We start from the raw sequence: 19,685 nt of genomic DNA, 5'->3' as shown, positions 1-19,685 counted from the left end.
ATACTGGAAACACCAGTATGGATGAGGATCTTTTTCATATTTAAAACACACAAAATGCACCAGAGTAAATGAAGCCCAAGACTCGTCTCAGCAGCTCTAAAACAATGCGGCTGCTGGAAGTGGAAGGAGGGTTATTTGTTTGCGTTTGTCCGAGCGAAGCCCCTCCGAAATGCCCTGGAAGCACATTCTCCACCATCTGTGAAACACCCCCACCTCCACCCTCCCTCTGTTCCACCTCAGGGCAAGGTCACTCGGGACGGGCTCTGCACTAGCACACAAAGACAACACAACTGTTTTATTAAGCCATTTTAGTCACCGTTATCATGTCTCATACTGTTAGCTAAATTCTCCACACTGTCACTCCTGTTTTAATCTCTTACTGTACACTGAATAATAATGCTGACTGAATAAACAATTATGCTAATTACTGGAGTCTTTTAGCCCAGAATGCAGCTCTATGAATCAGTCAAAATTCTCAGTGCAATCCTCAGTTTTACATTAGTTATGGAGTAAGATATCAATCAGGAGGATGATTTGCCATCAAACAATGTTCAAATGATCAAATTGATTGGCCAGCTAATGTTGGATAAAGAAGTTAATTAATTAATGTAGTTATTTACAAGACTAGATTTAAATGCAAAAAATCTATTAAACTTCTTATATATACAGTTGAAGTCAAAATTGTAAGCTCTCTAGTACATTTCTGTTTTGTTTTTCAAATATTTCCCAACTAATGTTGTTTAGTCATTTTTTTTCGCAGTAACTCCTATCATTTTTAATCTTATTATATTAATCATCATTATACAATGACTTCCCTAATTCCCCTAACTTAGTTAACCAACACTATAAAAAAGTAATTTTTTAGAAGTTGGGGTGCCGAAAAAAAAAAAAAAACCCATATATTTACCGTAAAATTACAGCAGTTAAATTACGGAAATCTACTGTGAAAAAACGGACGTTAAATTACAGAAAATTTAGTGGAAATTTCAATGCAAAGAAATTTCTGTAATTTAATGTTTGTTATTTTACGGTAAATTTGTGTAATTTAACGTCATTATTTTACTGTAATTTACGGTCATTACTTTACATTAAACTTCTGTAATTCAATGGTCGTTATTTTACAGAAATTTAGCGGTTGTTACTTTACAGTAAAATTCTTTAATTTAACCACCGTTATTTTATGCAAAATTTCTGTAATTTAATGGCTGTTATTTTACAGTAAATTTCTGTAATTTAATGACTTTTATTTAATGGTAATTTAATGATTGTTACTTTACAGTAAATTTCTTTCATTTAATGGTCATTACATTACAGTACATTTCTTTAATTTAACCTCTGTTATGGTCGTTATTTTACAGAAATTTAGCGGTTGTTACTTTACAGTAAAATTCTTTAATTTAACCACCGTTATTTTATACTAAATTTCTGTAATTTAGAGGTCGTTATTTTATGGTAATTTTACTTTGCTTTAAATTTCTTTAACTTAATGGTCATTACAGTAAATCTCTTTAATTTAACAGCTGTTATTTTATGCAGAATTCCTGTAATTTAACAGTTGTTATTTTATGGTAATTTAACTGCTGTTACTTTACAGTACATTTTTGTAATTTAGTGGTTGTTATTTTACGGTAATTTAACAGTCGTTATTTTACAGTAAATTTCTGTAATTTAACGGCCGTTATTTTATGGTAAATTCTGCAATTTAACGGTCATAATTTTACAGTAAATTCTGTAATTTAATGGCCATTATTTTTCAGTAAATTTCTGTACTTTAAAGACCGTTATTTAACATTTTTTTCTGGCACCCCAGCTTAAAGTGTAGTTAAGCCTTTAAATGTCACTTTAAGCTGAACACTAGTATCTTAAAAATATCTAGAAAATATTATGTGCTGTCATAATGACAAATATAAAATAAATCAATTATTATAAATTAGTTATTAAAACTATTATGCTAAAAATGTGTTGAAAAAAATCTTCATTTTTCTATCAAACAGAAATTGGGGGAAATATATATATACACACACTTGTTTATTTGCTTCATACCAGCCACCAATTGTCCCTCATCAGTAACCGAACTGAAACTCCAATAACGCTTGGTTACTAGTTCACATTTATACAGTGCCTTTCAGTTTCTCTCCTCGGTGAAAAAAGCCCTGCTCCTGTATCTGCCCTGACGAGGCACAGACCTCTGGCATTTCTTCCTCTTTCATCTGATCACATGTTCTCATCTACTGGGCAAACACATTCTCTGTTTGACTGCACACGCAAGAGGCCTTTGTTTCCAGTGCAGACTGTTTACAGGGGCAGAGAAAGTTTGATTTCCATCTAGTTCTCAGGAGATCTCCATACCTTGCAGGTGCATGTATGAATGTGCGAGTTTGTGTGTACATGTTTGTGTGTGCATGTGTGTGGAATATCAAGCACATAGGTCTGGCGGCTCATGCTTGATCTAATAATAAGGAGGGAACGAGGAGAGATTATTGAAAACAAAGAAACGAAGAGCAGTGTGTGTTCATACAGTCTGTTATTCTCCCTCATCTATTTGAATACAAAAATATTTCAGTCTTTACCTGGTACACTGTAAAAAATGCTGGGTTCCACACAAGTCCTTCATGTTGTGATTGAACATAAAACATAGAAGTTGTCTAAAAAAATGTATAATGCCAACTCACTATAAAGAAGTAGTTTAACCAAGCATCAAGCGTCATTTTTTGAGTGTATTCAAATGCATTTTGTGATACACAAGGAGATGATGCAAACAAATTGGAATTGACACCATTTTAATCCATCTCTTCTGTCTACTTTCAATGACTTTCTTGATTACCTAAAGAGTCTATCGGAGAATGCTCACTGTAGTTGGGCCTTGTTTGATCCTTTGGTCTAACATCGAGGAACAAACCTGTGCAGTTTATTTATGAGCACATAATGGACATTGAGAATCACAGAGCAGAAGTATCCATTATTAACACCGAAATAGGACTAGTTAGAGAAGTTCTGCTTTTTGTATAATTTGCTATATATATTATAACCCAAACTTACGTTTTCATGCGACAAACTTTCAATCTCTTTTATTTGCAAATACACTTCAGCCGTCCTTTAATGTTTAAGAATTGGATCAGAATGCAGGAAGCCGGTTGGTGTCCGTTTAAACGCATGTGACTACTTGAGCACTGAGATGTTTTCAACTTCTTTCAACTAATTTCAGTGTTTTCAAAGTGGTCAAATGTGGACAAGATTGAAATGTGTTAGACCCTGTTTGCTGTATTTAGTGCTATCCACAGGTGTCTGAATAGAAGAAAACGTACATTAATACCAGATGTGTTTATTTTACTTGAATGCTTGTTTTTTATTATATTAGGACTTTTAAATTACTTTTACTGGTTTTATATGAGGTAATGATATTTTTTATAACTCTAAAATAAACCAGAGAAAATTCAGTAACCGCTACAATAAGGTCTCAACTTAATTTAAGTTCCTTGTCTGATGCATTAAAAGACATCAAGTAGGACCAAGCAATTTTAACTTTTTGCTATTTGTTTATAAATGCTAGTCGATCATTATGAGATCATTTTATATCCTTTATATTGCTTCTATATCCTTTAATTTGATGAATCAGTCAAAAAAATTATGCTCTGTGATTATTTATGTACCCTCTATTTGTTTCTTTCCACGGTTGAATCAAGTATGTTGATAATGTTTGCCACTGACTTTCATAGTTTTACTTTTGTTATTTTATCAAAGTCATGGGCTATTGATTTTATACCAAATCTTCCGAAGACTCTCTGTTGTGTTCATGTGAACCACTGGAGGTTGAGTAAATAATTAATAATTCCAACTGGATGATGTGACGGTGGAGAGAAGACAGAGTAATGAAGCCAATCATGATACGGGGATGGTTAGGAGGTCATGATGGACCGAGGCCAGTGCGCAAATTTGGCCAGGATGCTGGGGTTAAACCGCTACTCTTTTTCAAAGGACATCCTGGGATTTTTAACAACCAAAGAGAGTCAAGACCTCAGTTAAACTTCTTATCCGAAAGTCTCCATCAATATACTGGAGTATCAGGACCCACACAGACCGCAGGTTGAGCTCTTCCTAACACCACTTCCAGCAGAAACCTAGTGTTCCCTTGTGGTCTCCTATCCAGGTACTGATCAAGCACAGTGCTGCTTAGCTTTAGTGGGAGAGAGTTGCAGAGAGCTAGCTGCCATCTATATAAATAATGAGAAAATGTTTACTTTAGGGTAATCAATCCAGTCTTATTACTAACACGTCTTATAATTGTGGACAGCAAGACTTCTTATAAGAATATTTTAGTAGTGATGCAGCGTAAGGCCTTATTTTATAGTTTTCTTCAGCCATTTACTCTTACAAACTGCTGGACAGTCCACCAATTACAAGTAAAACCTGCACACACATGGAAATAATTGCCAACAGTTGTTAGTTTGCACAGATATGCAAGGATGAAATCTCCCCGCTTTGAACACACCATATTAAACAACGCAGGTTTAGACTGTTTCCTCTGGGATCCACACGATAATGCTACAAAAAAAAATCCACATTTTACTTTAAAGAGCAGCGAAGCAGGAAAACATGTTTTATACCGGCACATCACAAACAGAGAGTATGTGCAGTTATTAGGCAACAGGGCTGAAAGAGTTCTTAATTATTCATCCTCAGTTTAGAGGCAGTTTGTTTGCTATAAGCATGGTGGTCTGAGAGATCTTAGAAAACACGCCGGCACTCCTCTGCTTTTCAGTTTGCAAGAACAGTCAACAGCACACCAGAACTTCCTTCCTGTAGACCACAAGTGTGTGTTTGTGCGTGTGTGTGTGTGTGCATGTGAAGAGGGATGAACATCAGGCAGTGTTTCAGGCAGTGTTTGAACACCAGCATAGCGCTTTCCCTGGGCCCTGTTTATACATGCTATTAAGATGTTTTTGTGGATCGGATCGTAAGTAGACGATAGAGACACATTAAAGTTTATACCTGCTATTTAAATTTGAGCACTTTCAACATCTATTCTGATAAAAGAGTGTCCATGAGCTGGTGAATGTTTGGGATTTTTTTATTCTATTTACTACCACCAAAACTGCTCATTTAAATTGAGCTGAAACACATTACTAGAGTTTTTTTTAGTTGTTTTATGTTTAATCCAATTAAATTTGTACAAACTAATAAGTTAATTTAATTTGTTCATGCTGTACCAATACAAATCAATTGTGTGGAACCCAGCATTTTTTACGGTGTATTGTAAAATAAGCTTGCATATACTGTACACTCAAATCAGAAGTACTCAATATTTGGAAAACATTTTAACAATTTTAGCAGTGAAATTAATTAAATATACTGTATTAATGCAGTTACAAATAGGCATGGGCCAGAATAAGATTCTGATGGTATGATAACCGTGGATAAAAATATCACAGTATTGTAGTTAGTGCTCTAAAATATGTTGTTTTTAAATGTCCGGGTAAAAAAAAAACAATTTCCCCCCCATTGAACGCAACATATTTTATTTTAGGAAACGTAAAATATTTTGAAACAGTGGCTTTTAGTGTAAGGGGTCTTTTTCAGCTGGAGATACAGTCAGTTGTCCTAAAATATACAATTAAAAGTTTTGGTCTCATCTTTAACCTTTAAAAGTTTTACCTTTAAATTAAACCTCAACTCTTGCAAACAGCAATAAACCTTAAAAACCTTTCTCCTGCCATGCTACAAAAGTAAAATTTTAGGACATTTCATTATTTCTTTTCTCATTTAATTAATACTTTAGAACATATATTTTAAAATGATTGCCTTTATCTATAAAATCACAGTTTAATAACGAGGCATCAGACAATTTTATCACATGAAAAGGCTAAAATCAGTTTGGTGATTGCAATTGCCTTCATTGATTCACTAATTTTCTTTCAGCTTAGTCCCTTTATTCATCAGGCAGGGCTACAGCAGGATGAACCGCCAACTTATCCAGCATATGTTTAACACAGTGGATGCCCTTTCAGCTGCAACCCAGTACTGGGAAACAGAGATACACTCTCACATTCACACACATACTGTACACTACTTTGCCCCACATCACTTAAGTACTGAGATATTCAGAGATTTTATTAAGCCATTATATTTATTAATCTTCCTGTATTTATAAAGAATCAGATTTTCTTTTTGATTGTATGAACAGGAACAGAAAGAAGTTGTTTTCTTTGTCACTAATTATTTGCTACTGGTAAGAGAACTTCTCACATTATCATAGCAAAATTATGATTAGAGATGACAAAGCTTAAATCTCATCCAGCAAGTGCTTCAACAACAACAATAATAAGTTTAAATAAATCATCCCCTGTATACACTTATATTTAGCGTCATCCACTTGAAAATGGCTCCAAGAAAATGCATGTTAAAACCAGGTGTAAACAGTCAAAACATACATTTCCTCATTCCCAGCCATTATGAGACTCTTATGTGATTTAATTCTCCCCAATTCTGTCTCTATTCAATCCTCTTTATTCTTTTGTCATGCTAACACACACACACACATACACACATACACACACACACACACACACACACACAGACACACACATACACACACACACAGACACGCGCACACGCACACGCACACACGCACACACGCACACACACACACACACACACACACACACAGGCGGTCTGAGAGGGATCGTGGGGGGATTTTACTGCTGTCACGATAGATCAGCTGCTTAGACCACTCACCCTTGTCTAAATCAGACTGGTAGAAACGACATGAAACAGGCAATCCCTTACAAACGCTTTATAAACACCTCAGATGCGCTTTCTAAACCTGTAATCGTAGCTTATTAGACTCTAAGACACTCCACAAAGCTGCCATGACAGGTCGTCGCCCTCAAATAACACTTGTTCTCTAGGGCTGATCTTCATTTAAGCACACAAATGTTTTATTTGCGTGTGTGAGTGAGACTGTGACCCCCCGTGACACTTAGCATACATCTGAACCAAAACATTTCAAATCATTATTTTTTTGGGGGGTAAAACCTCTAAAAATGTATACAAACTCTGAGAGACTGTGTTTATTTGCTGTGAAACAGTAATATTGTAAAAAAAAAACATACAATTATCATTTAAAAAGATGCAATTTAAATGTTTTAATATATTTTAAAATGCAAATATCTGCAAAACATAGATTTTTAAACATTCTAATAGGTTGATTTGCAGCACATTTTTACCATAAAACATATAGTAAATCAATTTCTAGAGGCATACCCATCCCCGCTGGAATCATTTAATGATCTAATGGCCATTATAATAAAAGTTTTTCTAATTCTGTTTGTCCTGCATAGGAACTCTAAAATGATGTTCTGATGGAGGGAGCTGAAACAGAATACAATGGGTGATCTTGGGTGCATAAGATACCCGAGCTCTCTTTAAGACATAATTATGGTAAATTACCATTACCATTGGACCAGTTTGGTTAAAACTAATGACCGTGCCTGCCACCTTCACAAGGCTGAGTAGACAATGCAGAAAGATAAAACAGGTTTAATAAAATGTTCATAAGATATAATTGTAATATAATTGTATATAAAAATAATTATATATAAAATAATTATAATAATAATACAAACTGAAATGTGTGCATGTGTTTTTCGTGACATGTTCAGCCCGTTCAAGGTACTCCGTCATTCTTATTGTTGAGAGACCTTGGGATCCAGCGAATCTTGGCTCCACTCATACAAGGTTAGCAATTTAAATCCACTGATAACATGTACATACTGTAACACACACACATACACGCATGTCCTTGAGCAATTTCCCCTTCTATTTATCCTTCGTCTCAGTTTCACTCTTCTCTCTTGATGCAGAAATGTGAGAAGATCTATTCAAAACATTAACTCTTAACTGTTTTCCTAATGTGACAAGCAGAGATTGTGTCTGATTATTGGCATCCTAACCAAGGTCACAAAAGAACTGAGGTTTCTAATATGATAACAGTGACAGGCAATGTTATTATAGTTTCACATTTTAAAATCAGCTTTTAATTTCAAAACAATTGTTTTAAATTTGCAAATTATTCACTGAGGTTTTAATTTAGTCTTTGTTTGTTTTATGTATGATTTAGCTTTTATTTTGTGAACATATTTGTATTTCAACAGCCACAGACATATCACCTGCAGCCCAAGACCACTTACTCACTGTAGCTAACTACGCAGGGCTGAGCCTGGTCAGTACCTGGATGGGAGACCACATGGAAAAACATAGGTTGCTGTTGGAAGTGGTGCTAGTGAGGCCAGCAGGGGGCGCTCAACCTGTGGACTGTGAGAGTCCTGATGCCCCAAAAAAGTGAAGGGGACACTATACTGTCAGTGAGCACCGTCTTTTAGGTGAGTGTCACAGACTCGGTCCCAGTTAATCCCCTCAACAACCAACAGAGGTCCCGCTCACCCGACTACTGAAGTTTTAAGAACTCCATTACCCACAAGACCCCGCGGGACCTTGATTACTGTCCAGCTGAAACCCATACACACAAACGCTTATAAGCCCTTCTCGCCTGTCATTCTGTGCGAAGTCTTATTTTGCTCTGCATTCAATTCCAAGCGTTTTCCCTACATTATCTGACTGATTACTGTTGCCGACCCGGACTGTTTGTTTACCTGTGATTCTATGCCGCCTGCCCAGATCCTTGCCTGTATCCTCGTATATGTATCTTTGCTACCTGCCTACAACTCTGCTTGTGACCCGACTTTGAGTGAGTTCCCTGATCTGATCATCTCGTCTGTGAAACGTACATTTGCTTCTTTATTTGTGTTGTGTTCAATAAAGACGCTGCAAATGGATCCCACTTCGTCTGACTCTTCATCACAGAAGACTTCGCCACCCACCGATCCAGCAGCTATTGTACAAGAATTATCCGCGCAGGGTCAGGTTCTGATGGCCCATCAACAACAACTAGCACGCCTCAATTCTCTCACGGAAGAACTGGTAAAGGCCCTCCAGAGACTCAATATTACACCATCCCCATCTCCTGAAAATCCAGCGCCCACCGTTCCTGTAGCTCCCATGAGTACTATTCCGGCCATTAATCCTCGACTGGCATTTCCTGATAAATTTGATGGCAATCCATCAAGATGCAAGGGATTTCTTATGCAATGTACGTTGTTTGTAACACAACAACCCAATTTATACGCCACAGATAATAGCAAAATTGCATGCGTTTGTTCTCTGCTGACTGGTAGAGCTTTGGATTGGGCCACGGCCGTCTGGCATAATCAAACATCAACTTTCTTGTCTTTTAATGAATTTGTAAAGAAATTTCGGGAGGTATTTGACCACCCGGAGGGAGGAAGGGACGCTGGAGAAGAGTTATTGGCGTTACAACAGGGGAATCTCACGGCTGCCGAATACGCCCTACAATTTCGCACTTTGGCTGCTCAAGCGGGGTGGACGGAGAAACCGCTAAGGGTGCTTTACCGTAAAGGGTTAAAAACAGAACTTCAAACGGAACTCGCATGCCGTGATGAGGGAAAGACATTGGATCAGCTCATTGAAATTTCCATTCGCTTGGACAATCTCATCCGCTCCCGCACGCCTGGCACATCTATCCGCTCCTTCACGATCCCATCATATTCAAGCGAACCCGAACCCATGCAAATTGGCCGTACTCAGTTATCCCCGGAGGAAAGAGAAAGGAGATTTCGCAATAATCTCTGTCTATATTGCGGCCAATCTGGTCATTTGAAGAGCAGCTGCCAAGCCAGACCTCCCAGCAAACCACTCCCGGTGAGTTCTGCTAATATCTTATCTGTCAATAATCAGTGTTTGGAAATAACAACTACTATATCTTTCAACCAGCAACGTATTAGTGTTCCCGCTATGATTGACTCCGAAGCTGCCGGAAATTTTATGGACCATAATTTTGCTCGCATAAATAACATCCCACTAACCTCCTGTTGTTCTCCACTCACAGTCACGGCGTTAGATGGGCGTCCTTTAGGCAAAGGAAAGGTCCAGTACACCACACAACCCATCATCCTACAGGCTGGGGCGATACATTCAGAAACTTTATACTTCTTCATAGTTGACTCTCCCAACCACCCTGTCATTTTAGGATTACCTTGGCTACAGAAACACGACCCCGTTATCTCCTGGAAGAACAGAGAAATTATTCAGTGGAATGAGGTATGCTTTCAAGAATGTCTAACTCCTGCATTACCGCTACAACTTAATGCTGTCAATATAACGTATCCAGAATCGTACTCAAGAATTCCCAGTGTATATCAAGATCTATTTGAAGCATTCAACGAACAAAAGGCTACGCAATTACCACTTCACCGTGAATATGACTGTGCTATAGATTTATTACCCGGAAGCACTCCTCCTCGCGGAAGGATCTTTCCCCTTTCTCAACCAGAATCCGAAGCCATGAAGCAGTACATTAAGGAAGAGCTGTCCAAGGGCTTTATCCGGCCATCCACATCCCCCGCCTCAGCCGGCTTCTTCTTTGTGGAAAAGAAGGATGGAGGATTATGCCCTTGTATCGACTATCGGAACCTCAACGCAATTACATGTAAATTCCGCTATCCTCTTCCCCTTGTACCAGCGGCTTTGGAGCAGTTAAGGACAGCTCAATACTTCACTAAACTTGATCTCCGTAGTGCTTACAATTTAATCCGGATCCGTCCCGGAGATGAGTGGAAAACGGGGTTCTCCACATGCACCGGGCACTATGAATATCTCGTTATGCCCTTCGGCCTAGTAAACAGTCCTTCTGTTTTTCAATCATTTGTTAATGATATTTTCCGGGACATGTTACACAAATGGGTCATAGTTTATATAGATGACATTCTGATTTATTCGGATTCCCTCGAGGATCACATCACCCATGTCAGAGCTGTGTTAAAACGCCTGATTGATAACAAGCTCTATGCTAAAGTTGAAAAATGTGAATTTCATCAGACCTCCATCTCTTTCCTGGGTTACGTCATCAGTCAGGAGGGCGTGGCCATGGACGAACAGAAGGTAAACGCGGTATTAAAATGGCCTAAACCAAGCACTGTAAAGGAACTACAGCGATTTTTGGGGTTTGCCAACTTCTATCGCCGATTTATAAGGAATTTCAGTACCATTGCAGCCCCCCTCACATCCTTGACCAAGAGATCAGGCAAACAACTGAAGTGGAACGCGACGGCGGAATTAGCGTTTATACACTTAAAGGATCGCTTCACTACGGCTCCCATCCTGTCACACCCAAACCCAGATAAACCCTTTATTGTGGAAGTTGATGCATCCAATACTGGCATAGGAGCTATACTGTCACAACGTCAGGACGCAAGCAGCGTACTCCACCCCTGTGCTTACTTCTCTCGCAAACTCAACCCAGCAGAGCGCAACTATGATGTGGGGAACCGAGAATTGCTAGCCATAAAAGCAGCCCTAGAGGAGTGGAGACATTGGCTGGAGGGAGCGAAGCACGAGTTTATTGTCATGACAGATCACAAGAACTTAGAATACCTCCGCACAGCAAAAAGACTTAACCCCAGGCAGGCAAGGTGGGCTTTATTTTTCTCCCGTTTCCAGTTTTCAGTAACCTATCGCCCCGGTTCAAAGAACACTAAAGCGGATGCCCTGTCGCGACAATTTGAAGACACACCATCTGAACCCAACAACGAACCTATTCTGAATAACACATTGATTCTAGCACCCGTTCAGTGGGACATCTCCACCGAGATCAGACAAGCTCAAACACAGGAACAGACACCACCTAACTGCCCTCCTGACAAAACATTTGTTCCGCGAAGCATCAGAGACAAAGTATTAAAATTAGTCCACACAAGTCCTTGTTCAGGTCATCCAGGTATAAGGGGCACATTACAATTAATCCAAAATCAATATTGGTGGCCGTCTATACAGACAGACATTACCAAGTTTGTCCACGAATGCACAACTTGTAATATGAACAAATCATCCCATCAACGTCCAGCAGGATTACTACAACCATTAGCCATCCCAAATCGACCCTGGTCACATATCGCAGTGGATTTCATCACCAATCTCCCTCCATCACAAGGTAACACAGTCATATTAACGATTGTTGACAGATTCTCGAAAGCATGCAGATTAATTCCCCTTCCTAAACTTCCATCTGCCATGGAAACCGCCGAAATACTGTGCAACTATGTGTTTCGTTTCTATGGTTTACCAGAAGATATAGTCTCTGACAGGGGATCGCAATTCACATCAAGAGTCTGGTCAGCATTTTTTAAGAATCTGAACATCAACATTAGCCTGACGTCAGGATATCACCCACAATCGAACGGACAGACGGAACGACTTAATCAAGAGGTATCTCGATTTCTAAGAACCTATTGCCACAACAATCAGACTGACTGGAGTCGTTATTTATTATGGGCAGAATACGCACAGAATTCGCTGCGCAAAACTTCCACTGGGCTAACCCCGTTTCAGTGTGTGCTCGGATTTCAACCTCCCCTATTTCCCTGGTCGGGGGAGATAACGGAAATACCAGCAGTAAACGACTGGATGCAAAGAAGTGAAGCTACGTGGAATCTGGCCCATCATCATTTACAAAGGGCTGTCAGATGGTTCAAGGAACAAGCGGACCGCAATCGCCGTCGCAACCCAACTTATGCCATAGGAGATTGGGTATGGTTATCCACCCGGGATCTCCGACTGAAACTTCCAAGCAAGAAACTCAGCCCCAGGTACATCGGTCCATTTAAAATAATTAAACAAATCACTCCTGTATCCTATCGTCTTTTATTACCTAACCATTATCGCATTTCTCCAACCTTTCATGTCTCACTGCTTAAGCCCGCTGCTAGCCCGGTCGAGGCGGAGAGGGAGGTGGCTGTCAGTGAACAGACCCAGGAACCCCTCATCATCGATGGCGAGGAGGCATATCAAATCCATCAGATCCTGAAATCCAGGCGTCGGGGTGGTGTACTGCAATATCTAGTGGACTGGGAGGGGTACGGACCAGAGGAGCAATCTTGGGTTGACAGGAAAGACATTCTGGACCCTACGCTACTGCTCGAATTTCATCAACATCACCCAGATCAACCGGCCCCTCGTCCGCGTGGTAGACCCCGACACCATCAGTTTCCTCGCATCAGGAGCTGCTCGCAGGGGGGAGGTTCTGTCACAGACTCGGTCCCAGTTAATCCCCTCAACAACCAACAGAGGTCCCGCTCACCCGACTACTGAAGTTTTAAGAACTCCATTACCCACAAGACCCCGCGGGACCTTGATTACTGTCCCTGATTGCTGAAACCCATACACACAAACGCTTATAAGCCCTTCTCGCCTGTCATTCTGTGCGAAGTCTTGTTTTGCTCTGCATTCAATTCCAAGCGTTTTCCCTACATTATCTGACTGATTACTGTTGCCGACCCGGACTGTTTGTTTACCTGTGATTCTATGCCGCCTGCCCAGATCCTTGCCTGTATCCTCGTATATGTATCTTTGCTACCTGCCTACAACTCTGCTTGTGACCCGACTTTGAGTGAGTTCCCTGATCTGATCATCTCGTCTGTGAAACGTACATTTGCTTCTTTATTTGTGTTGTGTTCAATAAAGACGCTGCAAATGGATCCCACTTCGTCTGACTCTTCATCACAGTGAGACGTTAAACCAAGGTTCTGACTCTTTGTGGTCATTTAAAATCCCAAGGAACTTCTACTAAGAGTAGGGGTGAAGCCTTGGTGTCCTGGCCAAATTTCCTCCATCAGCCCTTACCCATCACGGCTTCCCAATCATCCCTATCCACTGAATTGGCTCTATCACTGTCTCTCCACTCAACCAATAGCTGGTGGATTGTGAAGTGCTGTAGGTGTATGTCCATACACTTTATAAACACACTTTACTTACATTAGCTTTTATATATTTAGTATCAGTTTTGGTAATTATAGTTTAGCAGAGTTAACAGCATACGTGACTGATGTGTTTGTCTGTGAAAGTGCCATCTACTGGCACTTCTCTAAATAACCACCGTTCAGATTTTCTACCACAGAATGAGAGTCTAATTAAATGAGAGCTGCGCCAGAGATACGGAATATAATGTGAGGGAAAATTTTTTTAATAAATAACAATTTTTTTTATTAATCATAATAGAGTTAAAAATTTCAATCAATCAAGATTTTGGTTTTAGGCCAAATCGCCCAGCCTTATATTAAATTTTTAGGTGTTTTTTTTACCCTGAGAATGGTACGATTATTATTATTTTATTTAAATTCTTTTTCCGGTGACTGTTGATCGTTTTTTTAGTAAATATATTTTTTAATTATTGTGAATTTTTTACATTTTATTTGAGTTAACCAAATGTTTTTTTGGGTGGCACGGTGGCTCAGTGGTTAGCACTGTCGCCTCACAGCAAGAAGGTCTCTGATTTGAGTCCCAGCTGGGCCAGTTGGCATTTCTGTGTGATGTTTGCATGTTCTTCCCGTGTTGACATGGGTTTCCTCTGTGCTCCAGTTTCCCCCACAGTCCAAAGACATGCGCTATAGGTGAATTTAATAAACTAAATTGGCCGTAGTGTATATGTGTGAATGGGTGTTTATGGGTGGTGGCTGATACTGGGTTGCAGCCGGAAGGGCATCCGCTGCATAAAACATATGCTGGAGAAGCTGGAGGTTCATTTCGCTGTGGCGACCCCTAATGAATAATATTCATATAATATTCAGATATTGATGATAAAAATCAATGTCCATAAAATAAACTACGACATCAAAAATTTAAATATGTAATTAACGGAGCTATTTCTTTTACATTTCTTTTAAAAGCTGTTTGTTTTTGTGTCATTTACATGATATCATGAAGCTGTATATTAATTTATGATCATAGTTTTTAACAGTAAAACAAAAAAATCAATAATTGATCAATATAATGCAAAAAGCTAATAGCCTAAAATGAAAGCCACATCTAATTGGATGAAACAGAATCTTTAAATCTTACAATATACAACTCACTTTGTTGATTAGAAGGGCTATTGTTAAAGCACAGTTTAAACACATCTCAATCAACCTTTGTAATCTGCACCAGTCATAGCGACATATCATAATCAATCTCTTCATCTCTTCTACTCTGTCATCCTTTCTTGAATATCCTCTGATTTTCCCTCTCTTTCACCCTCTGTGGTTTCTTCACTAAAGCATGGTAATCCTGGATGAATGAATTAGGTTAATGCCGGGGAACAGGTCACATAAACAATATATTCCCTCTCTCTCTCTTTCCATCTCATGCTCAGTAAGCATGGACTGTTCTTTTAAGCACTGCACACCCGCTTTCATTTGGCAAATTGATTGGGAGATTTGTGTGCCGAGTGGAAGATAAAGCCCCATGGGATGAGCAGAGGAGCTGCCACCATTAAAACTGACAGATGTCAAACACGCAAACACGAATCGCACGCTACGGGGCCGCAGTGGCACACCATTACGTTTATTTATTGTTATTTAAGGGAGGAAACAAGAATGGAGCCTCCTTTTTCAACCTATTACTCCGTCATTAGCTACTTGTGTTAAGCGGCGAAATGCAGCCAAGTACCTCGTGAGCAATTTAAAAGGCATTATATAGAGCACTTGACTCATGCACAACAGTTTAATGATTCAAGGAAACGTTTGGAAGAGCAGATCTTCAAGAAGAAATCATGGAGCAAAAATAAATGAGGCAGAATTTGAGTTTTTTTTCAAGCAAATCTGCATTAACGTGTTATTGGTGATCTGTTTAATTATGCATGCCACATTTTTCGCCCATATGTTCCTCTGTGAGAGTGAGACAGGGAATGAACGCAAAATCTGTACGTGTTTGTGTGTGTGTGATGATGATTCCCCGGTTGGGGAGGGAATAAATATGGGACAGAATGTAATAGATGGATTCACTTTCGTAACATTTGCCGGACAGCCAACTTTAATCCTGGTTTTAATCTTGTCGAAATTATTTGATGTCAGTGCAATATGTTAGTGTTGACACGCAGATCCATCCAATGTTATCACAGAAAAGCCAGTTTTGAAAATAAAGTGGTATATAATATTGCGTTTATACAATTACGATAACATGGTCAATGTGTTGAAAATCAACCAAATCGCGAAACACTTTCCTAGCTTTAGCTTTTGATTTTTTTCCCTGAAGAAAGACAAATATAATAAAAGCCAAAAATAAAAGTTACGTATATACTGTATGTCTCCTGAATGAGTAATTAATATTTTGTGGAGAAGAGTCAAAATAACAATTTGGGCCTAAATATGGAGTCGGCTTGCATTGGGAAAAATGACTTTATAAAGATGGTAATTAATAACAATAAACAATATATAACATTTTTTAGTCATTAAAATATTTTTTACCCCTGAGATCGGTAGGTATATCTAGTAAAATTAATGTAAACAAATGTATATCTCTAGACACCTGCCTGTGCTAAATGTTTGTTCATTTACCAAAGTTTGCATTCCTGCGATTTCAGAAGTTGTAAAGATATTTAGATATCCTTCTATAGTCTCATTTTTAATAGATGGTTTAAAATGTTTGCTTGAGGGATTTCAATGCAAATGCATTTCCAATTTAGCATTTTATTTTTGTCAATTATTGAAAAACCAAATGTGTCACTTTACATAAAGCTGTTGCTGACTGCATTTTATTAAGACCAATAATAATGTCAAAAGTTAAAATGTAGTTTGTTTTCCGCTATCAAAAAATAAACAAAGATAAACAAATGTCATTATTTGGAATTAAAGCTTATTATCATGAGCACCAAAAAAGCATATGTCACAACTAAAAAAAGTAGACTGTGTGTGTGTGAATAGAAGACTACAGTAAAAACTGAGCTTAGTCATTTATTTAAAGTACAGGGTGTGTCAGTCTGATCTCATGAGGAAACATAACTATTTAACGTTTTGACAGTTTAGTGGCTAATTCGTATGAAGTCGTACGAGTTCATTCAATCATTTATTCATTTTCTTTTCGGCTTAGTCCCTTTATTAATCTGGGGTCACCATAGCGAAATGAACCGCTAACTTATCCAGCATATGTTTTACGCAGCGGATGCCCTTCCAGCTGCAACCCATCACTGGAAAACACCCATACATTCTCATTCACACATATAACCTACGAAGAATTTAGCCTACCCAATTCACCTGTGCCGCATGTCTTTGGACTTGTGGGGGAAACTGGAGCACGCAAAACCCACACGAACACGAGGAAAACATGCAAACTGCACACAGAAATGCCAATTGACCCAGCTGAGGCTCGAACCAGCGACCTTCTTGCTGTGAGGCAAGATCGTTACCCACTGTGCCACCCGCACCAGTTCAGTCATATGAAAATGTACAACTTTAAAAAGAAGGTGTGGCACCCAACCCCGCCCCTAAATCCAACCGTCATTGGGGGATGAGCAAATCGTTCTAAATGAGAATGAGATCAAAGTCAAAAGTCAAAGTCAGCATTATTGTCTCCACATGTACAGGACATACAGAGAATCGTAATAGCGTTATTCTCAAACCCTAGGTGCCTAACATATAAAATTAATACAAAAAGTAGAATTTTAAAAAGAAATGAAAATAAATACAATTACACATATGTTATTGACCTTATTCTCTGCAGACGAGCGGGCGCTGCCATTTGAATCTTTTTGGCACGAGACTTCCGGTCTCATTCACTTCCATTCATTTTTAGACATTAAAAACAGCTTGTTTCGCCGTTTGATGTTGCAAACGGATATTTCCTTGTTATATTATTCTACTTGGTCTGTATAGTCATGCAAACATTTGTTTGTAGAGCAAGTAGTTTGACCGTTTTTTGCCGTTTATTATTCCTAGTCATTTCTCCCGTAGGCGACTGAAACGGAAGTTCTAAGACAATCGCGAAAACAGGCGCACTTCCGCATTTTAGAATAAGGTCAATAATCTAAAAATATACGTCAACAATTGTAAACAATACAATTACACTTAAGGGCGCTTAAGGGAACAAATTCATGCGACTTCATGCTGAATCTTACCATGGTCGGAATTCATTAGAACTAGCCACTAAATCAAAAAGTTACGAATTGCCGTGAGATCGTCTTGGGGGTGTAAAAAATTGCTAGGCATTAAAATATGGTAATAAAGTTCATATTTCTTATACTGTCTTCTGTGGCTAATGATAAATAAAATTGACATGAGAAATATGAAATTCTACTTATTTAGAGACCGTCTACATCATGACTCCAGTGACACTGGATATAGAGCCTCATTAACAACACTAATTGTAATTATATTACTGCTTTTATTGTGTGTTTTGATCAAATAAACACAAGACTTTTCTTTCAAAGGAAAATAAATGCAAACATTCAGACATTTTTTGTAAAGGTAAATTGTCTAATGCTGGCAGCTGAAATGTTAGGTTCATGTATCTACAAGCACAAAGCTTTCTCGTTTCACCCATACAATGTATAATGAACATTTCCACACAGGTCAAGCCAAAGAGAAGTTTTTTAGTCTCCCCACAGACACAAACCAACCATCCTGTGGGCTTTCTTTCTCTCTTACAAACACATGCATACATGTGTAAGCGACAGGAACAAACACATATGCAGGCGTAATGTCTACTAGTGGTCAACTTGGTAGATTAGTAGACCGTAGCCACACCCCTAAGTGCGCTCCTCAGCCAATGGGAGCAAAGCATCGGGTGTGTCTTAGACTTGCGGCATTAGCTGAGGAGATTTCACAAAATAAACCACAGTGTTATGTCTGAACCTTAAGCATTGCACAATATGAAGGAATTCACTCTTGAGCTCCACAATATGCCTGTTAGAATCATTTCGAGTTGTGAAGAGGACATCTGGATGAGTGCAAGTGTTGTTTGAATAGGTGCAATAAATCACAGCATTTATTTTCTGCGATGCAAATCTTTCAAACGGCAACAATCTGCTTGAGTTAAAGTGTTAGATGAGACCAATTTCATCATTTACTTAATCTGATGTTGTTTCAAACCCGTAAGATGTGTTCATCTTTCAAGAACAAATTAAACAAGTGTTTAAATCTGAGAGATTTCTTATCACACATTTAAAAAATAAATAAGTAAAATATATATATTTTTAGAGTTGAGTTATATGACACGATGCATAAACATGTATTAAATACTTACTTACACTCAGTAGTTTACATGTATTTGTTGCCTCATTACAAACATACGCAGAAAAATTTCACAATATACACATTGAACCAACAAAAGTTAGATTTAAACAGACCTTGTGTATGGAGCCCCTAAATCAAAGGTGCCTAAACTCAGTCCTGGAGGGCCGGTGTCCCTCATAGTTTAGCCTAACTTACTTCAACACACCTGCCTGGAAGTTTTTAGTACACTTAGAAAGTGCTTGATTAGCTGGTTCAGGTGTGTCTAAATGGGATTGGAATTTTGTTGAAAAAATTGCAAACTTTGCAGGACACCGGCCCTCCAGGACCGAGTTTGGACACCCCTGTCCTAAAGTGACGTGCAAAAAAAATAAAAATGAAGACTTTTGAGTGCGCACAACATAAGAATCATGTGCACACGACATAGACATATATATTGAGTGAGCATGAAAAACGCATTATGTGTGTGCGCGCCATACGTATTGCATGCTTACGGGGACTCTGTACTTAAGCCTCTTTAGGGTGGTGCAGAATAAACGAATAATCTGCATATCATGTATTTTGCATTCTGATGAG

The 19,685-nt window shown here is 38.7% G+C and overlaps 1 protein-coding gene and 1 long non-coding RNA gene across 3 annotated transcripts in view; one reads left to right on the top strand and one right to left on the bottom strand.

The window, feature by feature from the left end:
• Positions 1–19,685, bottom strand: part of si:ch73-211e3.1 — a 120,036-nt gene that overhangs the window by 19,240 nt on the left and 81,111 nt on the right. The gene's annotated exons all lie outside the window — the stretch shown is intronic.
• On the top strand, positions 8,127–15,903 carry LOC147843121 (uncharacterized). Its single transcript, XR_015495711.1, has 3 exons — positions 8,127–8,378; positions 13,633–13,912; positions 14,024–15,903. It is a non-coding gene; the product is annotated as an uncharacterized LOC147843121 (long non-coding RNA).

Source organism: Danio rerio, chromosome 7 (assembly GCF_052040795.2).
Source record: "Danio rerio strain M-AB ecotype USA chromosome 7, GRCz13ab, whole genome shotgun sequence".
NCBI lineage: Eukaryota > Metazoa > Chordata > Actinopteri > Cypriniformes > Danionidae > Danio > Danio rerio.
The sequence above is the reverse complement of the archived record's forward strand: the minus strand, read 5'-3'. Positions and strand labels throughout refer to the sequence as shown.